Source organism: Vulpes vulpes, chromosome 11 (assembly GCF_048418805.1).
Source record: "Vulpes vulpes isolate BD-2025 chromosome 11, VulVul3, whole genome shotgun sequence".
Lineage (NCBI taxonomy): Eukaryota > Metazoa > Chordata > Mammalia > Carnivora > Canidae > Vulpes > Vulpes vulpes.
In genome coordinates this window covers 80,783,441-80,799,463 of record NC_132790.1, presented here as the reverse complement: position 1 = coordinate 80,799,463, position 16,023 = coordinate 80,783,441, and the positions used below count along the sequence as shown (strand labels likewise).

The window sequence follows — 16,023 nt, the reverse complement described above, 5'->3', positions numbered from 1 at the left end:
ATGGGACACTCAACATTTTTTTTTCCATTTCAGAAACTCAAATGTCAAAAAAAAAAAAAAAAAAAAAAGCGCATTAAGAGGTATATTTGGGTAAATGGCCCGTAGTGGATTTCCCCCCAGAAAGGGGGAAGGAACGAGCGGGTAGACCTTTCTTTTTGGACAGAGGCTAGAAGGCAGGAAACTTTGTGCGGTGTCACCGTGAGCACCTCCAGCTGTATTAGTGCCATTGGAATAATAAATTTGATATGGTGGTGACAAAAAAAAAAAAAAAAAAAAGGAAGAGTAGAGATGCCAGCATTCTTTTCAGAAATACATTAAAAGAAGGTTTGAACTGTTCCTACCTACTGTAGAAAGACCACAACCATCTCAGAAATAAAAGGGCTGCTGGCCTGTTGCAAATATTAACCAACTTGGTGTCCAGAGAGATCTCAATCCAAAGATGTAGTAACTTCCAGGTGTGCTGTTTGAGAAGATTCCTACGAGGACCTAAGAGTGTAAGCTTTCTAGTAGCTCTCACTTTTTTATATTTACAGCACTCAGCTATATCTAGCAGATATTAACTATCTGATGAATGAATGAATGAATGAATGAATGAATGAAACAGCTACCACTTCCAAGAGACCCCCCAATTTTCCCCTTGTTTCTCACCATCCATTTGTTCAAACTATTCTAGGATCTAGAGATGATGCAGTTATTGCCATCAGCACTCAAATTCAACAAAGACTCACGTACCCCTTCTTTATCAACTCAAGTACGGATAAGCAGCTTAAATAATTAACAGTTAGGAAATGTTCTACCTTGTTGTCTGCCAGGGTTAATTAAATGTGACCCCTTCACGCTATATCATCCAATCCATGAGCAAGTCTTATTGACTTACTTCCAAGATGTGTCCTGACTTTGTTTCTCCATCTCTGTGACTTCCAGCCTTGTTTAAGCTATCACCATCTCTGGCCGGACTACTATAAACCACCTTCTAATTGGTCATCCTACTTCCACTTCCAATACCTATAATCAATTATCCACAAAGCAGTCAGCTATCTTTTCTAAACATAAAGCATATCAAATTATTTCTGTTTAGAATTCTCCAATGGCTCCTCATTACACTAAAAATAAAATACAGATTTGTTGCTCCTGCTCACCCGCTGTATACCCCATCTTATTCCACTGGTCTATTCACTTATTACACACTCCAGCCACATTGGCCCTCTAGCTGCTCCTCAACAATCTTGAACATGTTCTCACCTCAGGGCCTTTGTCCCTTTAGTTCTACCAAGAATGTCTCTTTTTGTTCACTCTGGCAGAGAAGCTTTTTCTTGTCACTCAGATTTTTTTTTGGTGGTGAGGGGGAGTGTACGATTGGGGGAAAGGAGGAGAGGGTGAGAGAGAATCTTAAGCACCTCCACACCCAGTGCAGAGCCTGACCCTGAGATCAGGACCTGAGTCAATATCAAGAGCCAGACACTCAACTGGATGAGGCACCTCTGTTATTCAGATTTTAGCCTAGTGTCACCAACTGAGATGCCTTTCCTCATCACTCAAACTAGCTACCCAGTCACACCTATCACAATAATCTTAGACCTTTGCACAGTAAGGTTCTGATTCTTTTAATTTCCATATTGTATGAGCTCCCCAATTAGCATGTAAGCTCCAAAAGGGCAAAGATCTTAATAATCTTATTCACTACAAAGAATGATCCCTGGCAATAGATCTCTAATATTTTTACTAAAAATTAGAAAGTTTAAAACACTGACATGTTAGTGGCTTGGCAAGCAAGAAAATACTTTACTGAATGTGGGTCCCTGAAACAAGCTAGGTGTTAAGCAAAGACACTTACTAGCTGGCTCAAGGTATACACTGAGTTGGTTTAGTGGCTTCCCCATATAGTGAGAGTCTCACTTATCCCTTGTATCCACAAAACCAATTCTTATTCTTCTTGGCTCTGGGCTCTATTTACACAAGCCATTTACCTATTGGTACCCTGAAAGGTCTGCTGTGGGCATCCACAAGTACTGTGCCAATTTAGGAACTATCTTCTTGACCACTTGGGCCATTCAAAGAACTCATGTGCCAGATCCATTTTTCCAAGGCCTGTCCTATATATAATAATCACATCCATTCTCTAGATATTGGAACTTTCTTTTCCCCTTGCACTAAGTTGTCTATGCTAGCACCCACTGGGTACTATATTATTGCTCACTCTCCTCCAGTTGCAAAACTCATTGTTCAGTAACCCATATATTTTCCCTGATAATGTGAAATAGTTGAATGAACACCTGGCTTGAAGTCAGAGTCCAGGGATTAAAATTGTTATTTAGTGGTAGCTAATTCAATGCTGGGTATAAGATTTAATCTCCCTGAGCCTCAGTTTTCTCATCTGCATAATAGGAATACTACTATCTCCCTCTTAAATAAATAGGTGAAAGCTCTGGGGCTTGCACTCTGTAGGCACATGTGAGTCAAAGGGTGGCAAGTCCAGAATTATGGACTTATCCACTTTTCAGTGGCTTCTTCTGGTAGTTCCTCAAGTATTCATAGGGGAGAGAGAGATTCTTCCAGAAGTCCATCAAAAGAGCTTCAGAAGAAAAACGCTTGTCATCAAAATACAGTTATCATAAAGGAAAGGATGGCATCTTACCATAGACTACAGAAGCTTTAGAAGCAAATGGAACTAATCAGATTATGTCTATTAAAGTGCCAAGTCAGATGACAACACGAATTATAGAAGACTTTGACTAAGTATCAATAATATGTTAAGCGCCATTAAGGTTTCACTGGTAAGAGGAATGTCAGGGCACATTACTATTCTATATTAAAAAGCTACCTATCAGGATAGCTTAGGACTGAAGATTAAACCAAAAGAAAATGTGAGGATTCTGTAAATGGGTCTGTAAAGACTAACTGAAAAATTATCCTCAAATCATTAATAAGAACTTGCTCAATATTATATATGTGTATGCAAATTTTTATTCTCTCCATTTTACATTTAAATTTTCTACGTTTTGGGGTGCCTGGGTGGCTCATTAGGTGTCTGCCTTCAGCTCAGATCATGATCTCAGAGTTCTGGGATCAAGCCCCACGTTGGGCTCCCTGCTCAGTGGGGAGCCTACTTGTCCCTCTGCCCCTCTCCCTGCTCGTGCTTCCTGTGTCTCTCAAATAAATAAATAAAATCTTTAAAAAAAAATCTGCACCCCCCCCCCCGACATTTTGTCAGTGAACTGTAAGCTACTTGAAGCAGAGATCAGTCCACTGTTTCCTATGTAACAACTCTAAGAATAAAACGTTTTCTCTTGAAAAACTTACTCCAGGCTCTCAGATGGGTTCATCAGATCCTCTGGAAGGCAGATCTGTGATTGTCAGAGCTCTCTGCTCCAGGAATGCTCCATAAACATGCCCTGACACCATTAAGAAGCTACTGGAAACTGAGAGATGACCTGCTAGAAAGCAGATTTTTCAACACAAAAGGGGAGCCAGGAATGAGTGTGGGAAGTGGAGAGGTTGAGAACAAGGAACACAGGTACCAGGTGCTGTGAACCTGTCATTATGCTATCATTTTTATAAATACTACTTCCCTGGACCTTGGAGGAGGAATTATTCTTTTTTCCTATTTAATAAGTGAAGAGGTAAATCAAAGTCCCCCATTTAGTAAACTGCAGACCCAGGATTAGAAAATTCATGATCTTTTCCTATATCCCATGGCCTCAAAAAGTTTGCATTCTTGGCATTCCAATCCTGGTTATAAGATTTAGGAGACATTAGAAGGAAAAAAAAGGAAGAGAGTTTAATTCTCAGGTAGTAGTTATTGGTAGCTGAAAACCTTGCTGGCTGGGAATGGACCTCACCAGGGTACCACCTGGACTTCTGTCTGAATGAGAATTAAGCTCTCCTTCTTTTCAAGGTTTCTCACCCAACCTTAAACCATAGTCCTCAAGTTCAGATCCCTTACTGAGAACTACATGAATAATTTCTACTATTTATTTGGCATCTATTAGGTACTATCTGTTAAGTAATGTGTTTGGAGCTTGTAATAATCTCATTTAATCCTCACAAACGTTTAAAAAAAATCCTCACAAACCCCTTCATGGTAGGTTATATTATTCCTCCCATACAGATAAGGAAACTGAGGCAGCTAATAAATGGCAGGACCAAGATTTTAAATCAAAGCACAAATGGCAAGCTCTCTTCATTTTGTACAGCTCACAATCACCTTATAGAAAAACAAAATAAAGATGACATTTTGAATACTTGAAAATAAAGCATAAGCAGCAATATTAAAGGTCAAATTAATTTAGTATAATATTAGAGTTTGGTTTTGTTCCTCCTTTTGTCATGCTAAACATGGGTAACAGGTTGATGTATAGAATATAATGTTTGCTAGAAAAATCTCAAGATAATTCTTTTGTAAAAATGCAATCTTTGCTTCTAACTACCAGCATCTGTGGCACTTGCAATCTAAAAAGGCAGAAGGAGGGGGGAGGGGCAAGATGGCGGCAGAGTAGGGTCTCCAAGTCACTTGTCCTCAACAAATTACCTAGAAAACCATCCAATCATCCTGAAAATCTACGAATTCGGCCTGAGATTTAAAGAGAGACCAGCTGGAACGCTACAGTGAGAAGAGTTCGCGCTTCTATCAAGGTAGGAAGACGGGGAAAAAGAAATAAAGACACAAAAGGCCTCCAAGGGGGAGGGGCCCCGCGAGGAGCCGGGCTGAGGCCGGGGCGAGTGTCCCCAGGACAGGAGAGCCCCGTCCCGGAGGAGCAGGAGCTGCACCGACCTTCCCCGCGGAAAGGGGCTCCCGGGGAATTGGAGCAGGATCCCCAGAAAGGCGGGGATGCCCTCGGGCTCCCTGGGACAGTAACAGAGGAACCGAGCCCCGGAGATGCGCCGAGCTCCCTAAGGGCTGCAGGGCGCACGGCGGGACCCGGAGCAGCTCGGAGGGGCTCGGGCGGCGGCTCCGCGGAGGGGGCTGCACGGCTCCGGGAACAGCTCGGAGGGGCGCGGGCGGCGGCTCCGCGGAGGGGGCTGCGCGGCTCCGGGAACAGCTCAGCGGCGGCGGCTCGGGCGGAGGAAGAAGCTCCGCGGAGGGGGCGGCGCGGCTCCGGGAACAGCTCAGAGGGGCTCGGGCGGCGGCTCCGCGGAGGGGGCTGCACCGCCAGGAGCGCGAATCCAACAGCGCAGGCCCCGGAGCACAGGGCGCCGGGACACAGCCCAGGATCCGGCCTCCCCCGGAATAGGCAGAGGCCGGGAGGGCCCAGGACAGCAAGGACGCTCCTGCCTGGAGCTGAGCAGATCAGCGGCCCCGCCCCGGAGCCCCCAGGCCCTGCAGACGGAGAGCCCCGGAGCTACTGCGGGGGCTGAACCCAGGGTCCCAGAGCTGCCCCCGCCACTGTGGCTTCCTCCCGGGGCCTCACGGGGTAAACACCCCCCCACTGAGCCCTGCACCAGGCAGGGGCAGAGCAGCTCCCCCAAGTGCTAACACCTGAGAATCAGCACAGCAGGCCCCTCCCCCAGAAGACCAGCGACACGGACCAGTTCCAAGGGAAGTCAAGGGACTTAAAGTACACAGAATCGGAAGATACGCCCCCGTGGTTTTTTTTTTTTTTTTTTTGTTTTTGTTTTTGTTTTGTTTTGTGCTTTTTTTTTTCTCTCTTTCTTCTTGATTTCTGATTGCTTCCCCCACCCCCCCTTTTTTTTTTCTCCTTTCTTTCTTTTTCTTTCTTTTTCTTCTCTTTTTCCCCTATTTTTTCTTCTTTCTCTTTTTTCTTTTTCTCTTTTATTTCCTTCTCTCTCTTTTTCTCCTTTTCCCAATACAACTTGTTTTTGGCCACTCTGCACTGAGCAAAATGACTAGAAGGAAAACCTCACCTCAAAAAAAAGAATCAGAAACAGCCCACTCTCCCACAGAGTTACAAAATATGGATTACAATTCAATGTCAGAAAGCCAATTCAGAAGCACTATTTTACAGCTACTGGTGGCTCTAGAAAAAACCATAAAGGACTCAAGAGACTTCATGACTGCAGAATTTAGATCCAATCAGGCAGAAATTAAAAATCAATTAAATGAGATGCAATCCAAGCTAGAAGTCCTAACGACGAGGCTTGACGAGGTGGAAGAACGAGTGAGTGACATAGAAGACAAGTTGATGGCAAAGAGGGAAACTGAGGAAAAAAGAGACAGGCAATTAAAAGACCATGAGGATAGATTAAGGGAAATAAATGATAGCCTGAGGAAGAAAAACCTACGTTTAATTGGGGTTCCTGAGGGCGCCGAAAGGGACAGAGAGCCAGAATATGTATTTGAACAAATCCTAGCTGAAAACTTTCCTAATCTGGGAAGGGAAACAGGCATTCAGATCCAGGAAATAGAGAGATCCCCCCCTAAAATCAACAAAAACCGTTCAACACCTCGACATTTAATAGTGAAGCTTGCAAATTCCAAAGATAAGGAGAAGATCCTTAAAGCAGCAAGAGAAAAAAAGTCCCTGACTTTTATGGGGAGGAATATTAGGGTAACAGCAGACCTCTCCACAGAGACCTGGCAGGCCAGAAAGGGCTGGCAGGATATATTCAGGGTCCTAAATGAAAAGAACATGCAACCAAGAATACTTTACCCAGCAAGGCTTTCATTCAAAATGGAAGGAGAGATAAAGAGCTTCCAAGACAGGCAGGAACTGAAAGAATATGTAACCTCCAAACCAGTTCTGCAAGAAATTTTAAGGGGGACTCTTAAAATTCCCCTTTAAGAAGAAGTTCAGTGGAACAATCCACAAAAACAAGGACTGAATAGATATGATGACACTAAACTCATATCTATCAATAGTAACTCTGAATGTGAACGGGCTTAATGACCCCATCAAAAGGCGCAGGGTTTCAGACTGGATAAAAAAGCAGGACCCATCTATTTGCTGTCTACAAGAGACTCATTTTAGACAGAAGGACACCTACAACCTGAAAATAAAAGGTTGGAGAACCATTTACCATTCAAATGGTCCTCAAAAGAAAGCAGGGGTTGCCATCCTTATATCAGATAAATTAAAATTTACCCCGAAGACTATAGTGAGAGATGAAGAGGGACACTATCTCATACTCAAAGGATCTATCCAACAAGAGGACTTAACACTCCTCAATATATATGCCCCAAATGTGGGAACTGCCAAATATTTAAACCAATTAATAACCAAACTCAAGAAATACCTTGATAATAATACACTTATACTTGGTGACTTCAATCTAGCTCTTTCTACCCTGGATAGGTCTTCTAAGCACAACATCTCCAAAGAAACGAGAGCTTTAAATGATACACTGGACCAGATGGATTTCACAGATATCTACAGAACTTTGCATCCAAACTCAACTGAATACACATTCTTCTCAAGTGCACATGGAACTTTCTCCAGAATAGACCACATACTGGGTCACAAATCGGGTCTGAACCGATACCAAAAGATCGGGATAGTCCCTTGTATATTCTCAGACCATAATGCCTTGAAATTAGAACTTAATCACAACAAGAAGTATGGAAGGACCACAAACACGTGGAGGTTAAGGACCATCCTGCTAAAAGATGAAAAGGTCAACCAGGAAATTAAGGAAGAATTAAAAAGATTCATGGAAACTAATGAGAATGAAGATACAACCGTTCAAAATCTTTGGGATGCAGCAAAAGCAGTCCTGAGGGGGAAATACATCGCAATACAAGCATCCATTCAAAAACTGGAAAGATCTCAAATTCAAAAGCTCACCTTACACATAAAGGAACTAGAGAAAAAGCAACAAATAGACCCCACCCCCAGCAGAAGAAGACAGTTAATTAAAATTCGAGCAGAACTCAATGATATCGAGACCAAAAGAACTGTGGAACAGATCAACAGAACCAGGAGTTGGTTCTTTGAAAGAATTAATAAGATAGATAAACCATTAGCCAACCTTATTAAAAAGAAGAGAGAGAAGACTCAAATTAATAAAATCATGAATGAGAAAGGGGACATCACTACCAACACTAAGGAAATACAAACGATTTTAAAAACATATTATGAACAGCTGTACGCCAATAAATTAGGAAATCTAGAAGAAATGGACGCATTCCTGGAAAGCCACAAACTACCAAAACTGGAGCAGGAAGAAATAGAAAACCTGAACAGGCCAATAACCAGGGAGGAAATTGAAGCAGTCATCAAAAACCTCCCAAGACACAAGAGTCCAGGGCCAGATGGCTTCCCAGGGGAATTCTATCAAACGTTTAAAGAAGAAATCATACCTATTCTACTAAAGCTGTTTGGAAAGATAGAAAGAGATGCAGTACTTCCAAATTCGTTCTATGAGGCCAGCATCACCTTAATTCCAAAACCAGACAAAGACCCCACCAAAAAGGAGAATTACAGACCAATATCCCTGATGAACATGGATGCAAAAATTCTCAACAAGATACTAGCCAATAGGATCCAACAACACATTAAGAAAATTATTCACCATGACCAAGTAGGATTTATCCCTGGGACACAAGGCTGGTTCAACACTCGTAAAACCATCAATGTGATTCATCATATCAGCAAGAGAAAAACCAAGAACCATATGATACTCTCATTAGATGCAGAGAAAGCATTTGACAAAATACAGCATCCATTCCTGATCAAAACCCTTCAGAGTGTTGGGATAGAGGGAACTTTCCTCGACATCTTAAAAGCCATCTACGAAAAGCCCACAGCAAATATCATTCTCAATGGGGAAGCACTGGGAGCCTTTCCCCTAAGATCAGGAACAAGACAGGGATGTCCACTCTCACCACTGCTGTTCAACATAGTTCTGGAAGTCCTCGCCTCAGCAATCAGACAACAAAAAGACATTAAAGGCATTCAAATTGGCAAAGAAGAAGTCAAACTCTCCCTCTTCGCCGATGACATGATACTCTACATAGAAAACCCAAAAGCCTCCACCCCAAGATTGCTAGAACTCATACGGCAATTTGGTAGCGTGGCAGGATACAAAATCAATGCCCAGAAATCAATGGCATTTCTATACACTAACAATGAGACTGAAGAAAGAGAAATTAAGGAGTCAATCCCATTTACAATTGCACCCAAAAGCATAAGATACCTAGGAATAAACCTAACCAAAGAGGTGAAGGATCTATACCCTAAAAACTACAGAACACTTCTGAAAGAAATTGAGGAAGACACAAAGAGATGGAAAAATATTCCATGCTCATGGATTGGCAGAATTAATATTGTGAAAATGTCAATGTTACCCAGGGCAATTTACACATTTAATGCAATCCCTATCAAAATACCATGGACTTTCTTCAGAGAGTTAGAACAAATTATTTTAAGATTTGTGTGGAATCAGAAAAGACCCCGAATAGCCAGGGGAATTTTAAAAAAGAAAACTATAGCTGGGGGCATCACAATGCCAGATTTCAGGTTGTACTACAAAGCTGTGGTCATCAAGACAGTGTGGTACTGGCACAAAAACAGACACATAGATCAATGGAACAGAATAGAGAACCCAGAAGTGGACCCTGAAATGTATGGTCATCTAATATTCGATAAAGGAGGAAAGACTATCCATTGGAAGAAAGACAGTCTCTTCAATAAATGGTGTTGGGAAAATTGGACATCCACATGCAGAAGAATGAAACTGGACCACTCTCTTTCACCATACACAAAGATAAACTCAAAATGGATGAGAGATCTAAATGTGAGACAAGAGTCCATCAAAATCCTAGAGGAGAACACAGGCAACACCCTTTTTGAACTCGGCCACAGTAACTTCTTGCAAGATACATCCACAAAGGCAAAAGAAACAAAAGCAAAAATGAACTATTGGGACTTCATCAAGATAAGAAGCTTTTGCACAGCAAAGGATACAGTCAACAAAACTAAAAGACAACCTACAGAATGGGAGAAGATATTTGCAAACGACATATCAGATAAAGGGCTAGTTTCCAAAATCTATAAAGAACTTATTAAACTCAACAGCAAAGAAACAAACAATCCAATCATGAAATGGGCAAAAGACATGAAGAGAAATCTCACAGAGGAAGACATGGACATGGCCAACATGCACATGAGAAAATGCTCTGCATCACTTGCCATCAGGGAAATACAAATCAAAACCACAATGAGATACCACCTCACACCAGTGAGAATGGGGAAAATTAACAAGGCAGGAAACCACAAATGTTGGAGAGGATGCGGAGAAAAGGGAACCCTCTTACACTGTTGGTGGGAATGTGAACTGGTGCAGCCACTCTGGAAAACTGTGTGGAGGTTCCTCAAAGAGTTAAAAATAGACCTGCCCTACGACCCAGCAATTGCACTGTTGGGGATTTACCCCAAAGATTCAGATGCAATGAACCGTCGGGACACCTGCACCCCGATGTTTCTATCAGCAATGGCCACAATAGCCAAACTGTGGAAGGAGCCTCGGTGTCCATCGAAAGATGAATGGATAAAGAAGATGTGGTTTATGTATACAATGGAATATTACTCAGCGATTAGAAACGACAAATACCCACCATTTGCTTCAACGTGGATGGAACTGGAGGGTATTATGCTGAGTGAAATAAGTCAATCGGAGAAGGACAAACAGTGTATGTTCTCATTCATTTGGGGAATATGAATAATAGTGAAAGGGAATATAAAGGAAGGGAGAAGAAATGTTGGGAAATATCAGGAAGGGAGACAGAACATAAAGACTCCTAACTTGGGGAAACGAACTAGGGGTGGTGGAAGGGGAGGAGGGCGGGTGTTGGAGGGGAATGGGTGACGGGCACTGAGGTGGACACTTGACGGGATGAGCACTGGGTGTTTTTCTGTATGTTGGTAAATTGAACACCAATAAAAGTTAATTAAAAAAAAAATAAAAATAAAAAAAAATAAAAATAAAAATAAAAATAAAAAACAAAAAATAAAAAAATAAAAAAAAATAAAAAGGCAGAAGGACTCTGAAAACATAACAATAATTATTTCATGTTTACTTGTAATTTGAAAGACAATAGAAAAGTTAAAATCTCTATTTCCAGACATGTCTACAGGTCTGTTGGCACAAAAAGGGTGTGTCTTAGTGCTTTCTCAACTGTATTAACAATCAGCTAATCCTGAAACTGCTCTGTAAACTCCAAATTTAGTCCTAGAGGCTTAAATGATATCATCTTTTTTTTCTTAAATAGATGTTACTTTAAGATTAAAAAAAAAAAAAAAGCCCTCTATCCTTCCTCAATAAAAAAAAAAAAATCACTGCACAATGCTTGGTCCTGTGTTCATAGAATGAAAAGATGTTTTATAACCCCTGCTCTCTCCATCTCTCTCTCTCTTCCTGGCCCCTGACCCTTTTCCCTTCCTACTCTAGAGGAGGAGCTCACTTTGCTCTCCCCAAAGTCTTGAGAACAGGTACTGCAGAGGGAGAGGTTCGGAAGAGGATGGAAGAGGAGCAGCAGGATGCTAGAGGGGGCAGAGTGCTCTTTGGGGTGTTAGGGTTGCACCTTTGCCCTTGGGTTGCAGGGATTGGTAGGTGAGATGGCAGCAGCTGCCTCAGAGACAAAGAAGCAATGCACGAATACCTGAGGAACTGCTCTGGACTTCTATCAACTCTGGCCTTATCCATTTATACTGAGAAGTAGCAGGCAGGACCCAGGTGCCAGCAACTTTTGGCCAGGGCCCACCAAACACACTTCCAAACTAGGCTCTGGAGGCCTACCTACTGTACTCTTCTGTCTTCACAAAATGTTCTTCTCGAAGCTTGATGGAAACAGGGGTGGAGTATGAATGGTATTTTTGCCATGGGACTCAGGGGCATGTGAGCCCTGTCCTACCCCTCCCTCAAGGTCCCTGAGGGAAATGCATGAAGCAGCCCCTGCTAGAGCCTTTCCTCTAGTAAAAAAAAAATGTCTGAGCCTCTGATTTTCCCAAAAGGTAGAACTCAGTGCTTTGCACTCAAGCATACCACTGCCTGGAAGAAAAGTCTCTGCACTTGTCTTCCTCACTATCAAGAACCAGCCAAAGTTTACAACTAGGGAACATCTACTCTGCCCAGATATATAACCTAATTGTAATCCTAAACCTAAATCTAATGAGATGAAGGATTTTCATCCCATTTTCCCTTTACTCAGTAACAGTTCTCAGAGACAAGGAAAAGATGAGAAGCAAACATAAGCTTCTAACTTTTGTTTTGGGAGGGTCAAGTTTTATGAGGTCAGGTCTGATTGTTGAAAATTTCTGGATATGAAAAATGCTTAACCCATGTGAAAATAAATTGCTTTTCTAAGGCTTATTAATAAAACATTTGCAACTACTCAGAGACTAGTCATAAACTTTCATAGACAAAATAAGAATATAATCTGTCCATAGCAACAGAGACAGATCACTTTAATTCTTTACGATGGCACCTCATCTCCTGCAAATTGTGGATTGGTTAAAAGTCTACAATCAGACCTTCAATAACTCCGACAAGCACCTCATTACTCATGAGACTGTGACATATTAGGTCATAAAAAAGGTGCTGTTATATAACACAGGTGCTATGCAGCAGCTTCAGGTCATGAATATTAACAGACATCCTCAAATGGGTTAATATCAACAAAGACCTCCTGCCAACCTCTACACAAAAAATAAAGCAGGAGGTAGTACAACGTATCCTTGCAGGCATTCAGAAATCAGGAGTGATGGGTAGAGACATTGTATCCTTTGCAGGTTTGATGATTGCTATTCCTCTTACCAAGCCATGACCACAATTATTTTCTTGGGCAAGCATGACTAATAATTTTCCTTCTTCATATTATCCTTTTCTGACTTTTACATTAAGTATATAGTAACCTTTTAAAGTAAGTTGTGAAGTACTTGACTGGTTAGTTCATCCCACTGATATTTATTGTGCTTAATGATATTTAGATTTACTTCTGTCTTGTTCTATTTGTCTAATTTTATGCCTATTTCCCCCTCTTTATTGCATTCCTCTGAACTGTATTTTCTCCTTATTTCAAGTTTTTTTCTTTCTTGCTCTACTTGTTTGGAATATATTTCTATTTTTTTAGCGGTTCCTTTAAAATTTTGTCATGACTACTTGACTGTTATTTTCCATCTTCTCAAACACTATAATAATTTAAAAGTTTGATTCTGTTCAACCCCTCCAATTTATATGCTACTACTGTCCAGTATATTTTAGTTTTTTAACCCTATAATTAGATATTATATTGTTTAATATAGAAAATTACTAATTTCTTTGATGACTTTCCCTCCGAGAAGGATTTTCTTCCTGAAGCACATCTTTTAGAAGTTTTGTAAAAGTGGGTCCATTTGTGAAATGTTCTTTTTAAAACAATTTTTTGAGTGTTATTTTGCACTCGTGCCTTAAAGGTAGTTTTATTAGATTCGTAATTCTAAGGTGACAGAATCAACTATCAGCATTTTAAAGATATTATTTCATAGTTTTCTGGATGCTATTCCTTTCTAAGTAACTTCTTCCACTGGCTGCTTTTTTATCTGTAATTTCATTATTATTTTTTTTGTAATTTCATTATTTATTCAGGTATGAAGTTCTTTTATTTTTTCTTGAGACTCACAGTATTGCCAGAATCTGAGCATTCATATCTTTCATATGTCCTAGCAAATATTCTGCATTATTACATCTTCAAATATTTCTTCTCCCTTATTTTGTCTATCCTTTTTTTCTTAGATCCCCAATTACACATACATTAGGCCTTCTCATATTATCTTATCTCAATCACTCACCTTTTTTACCTTCTATTTCTCCATAATATTTCCAGGTAATTTCTTAAGGTCTAATACCTTAATTATTTTAAAAAGATATATGATCTGCTATTGAATTCATCCACTGAGTTTCAAATTCTAATAATCATACCTTTAGTGCTATAAATCTAGCTAGTTCTTTTTTTCAAATCTAACTCATTAATTTTAATAGTCTATTATCTCAAGATTCCTTTACCCCATTTCTATTTTTTATTTGTTCAAATATTTTTACATATTGCCAGAGACTGTCTTTTCCTAAGATGGCTACAACAATATTTCTGGTTTCAAACTCCCTCTCAGAACCTTGACAATAACCCTTATCAAGAAGTGAAGTCTCTTTTCCTTTCTCCGAAACCTGGCCAGGCTTGTGGAATTGATTTCTTTTTTGAATAGAATGTTTGGGGAGTCATGCTGCATGACTCTGAGGCTAGGTCAGAAAAGGTGATAGTTTCTGCCTTCTCCACAGACGCACTGGCAACCAGCCACAATGCTGTGAGGGAGTCCAGGCCACATGGAGAAGCCACATTTGGATGTTCCAACTGTTAACCCCAGCTAAGGCCTCAATCACAGCTAGCATAAACCACCAGAAATATGAGTGAATGAACCTTCAGAATATTACAACAGTCAGCTGTTGAGTTGCTCCAGCCTTTCAGCCATCCAGTTGTAGACTCAGGCAATATGGAGCAAAGAAGACCATTTGCCAAACCCAGAGCTCCTGATCCACAAACTCCATGAGCATAACAACTGGTTGTTTTAAGTTACTTAATTCTGGGATAATTTATTAAACATTGAAAGATAACAAGAATACCACAGTTCATAATTAGTATTTGATAATTTCAATATCTAAAGTTCCCAGCAATCTAAATCTCTCTCCCTATTCTCCCTCTTTTCTTTTCTTTCTCCCCTCTTACTTTTGCTGACTCTTGCTATCAGTTTGTTTCCTTATGCATTTGGTAATCTCTTATTGAAATCTCATATTTGACTGAAATTAATATCTCAAGGTATCCTGAGCCCCCTTGGTTGAGGAAGCTTTCCTAACAGGAGAATTTCCATTTTTGGCTGGCCCCCAGAAGGTGTTTGTTACCTACCAGAAACGTTTTTATTTAGATCTCCTCTTAGAGTTACCTATACAACATATATAATATGGATTCAAAATCCAAAATGCAAGAGAGCAGGGGATATGGTTAGAAATTCTCAAGGGGGCTAGTGTTACTATTTTTTTTTCTCACTAATACCCATAACAGTGACTAATAGCTTTGTTCATTGGCTGCCTTTGTTGGAGGTGGATTTTTTTCTAGGCACATTCATTCAGCCTACAAATGTTTAATGAGTATCTTTTATGTGTTCTTTAATGGGAATATGACTCATGTTCCTTCACATGACATGTTTAGGACTCTCAGGTATGGTTTACATAAAGTTTACAATTTATCTAGGTTTACAATTTAGTTTTTAAAATTACCTTTCCAATCATCTACTTCCCATACCTATTTGGAATTACCCAGAAGCTCTGTGAGATCAGGCCTATTTTTTCTTTTATTTTTGTTAATGCTTATGACGACTCTAACAGTGGACAGGAGATATTCAGAACATGCTTTTTTTGTCCCCTTTCCTCAGCTTTATTGAGGTATAATGGACAAAAACTGCATATATTTAAGACATACATGGTGATATTTTAATATAGATAGGTAGCAATATAATTACCACAATCAAGCAAATTAATCTATTCTTTTTTTGAAAAAGGATTTTATTTATTTGAGAGAGAGAGAGAGAGAGAGAGAGAGAGAGAGAGAGAATGAGCAGAGGGAGAGGTAGAGGGAAAAGCAGATGCCGCTGAGCATGGAGCCCAATGTAGGGCTTGATCCCAGGACCCAGAGATCATGACCTGAGCCGCAGACATATGCTTAATTGACTGAGCCACCCAGCACCCCATAACTAACCTATCCATAACTTCACATTTACTTTTTTTGTGTGTGGTGGGAACATTTAAGTTCTTTTCTCTTAGCAAATTTCAAGCATACAGAATACATTTTTGAAGACAACCTAGAAAAACTTGGTAAACAGTGAAACCAGGTGGAACTAATCACTGGCAAAAGAAATCTTTCTATAGATTTAGAATTCAAAAAACCTATCAGAATGGTGGTATACATTTCAGTTTTCTGTATTAATTTGATCATACCTAAATAATTTAATACATTTTTAAAGTAGTGACACATAGGATGGAGTAACTGAAAAGACCATCTCATGCCCTTATGTTCCTTCTTTGCTAAGTTTTTCCCAGGTTAGC

At 40.3% G+C, this 16,023-nt stretch overlaps 1 protein-coding gene across 11 annotated transcripts in view; it reads right to left on the bottom strand.

The window, feature by feature from the left end:
• Positions 1-16,023, bottom strand: part of TMEM108 (transmembrane protein 108) — a 640,726-nt gene that overhangs the window by 127,296 nt on the left and 497,407 nt on the right. The window lies entirely within an intron of this gene.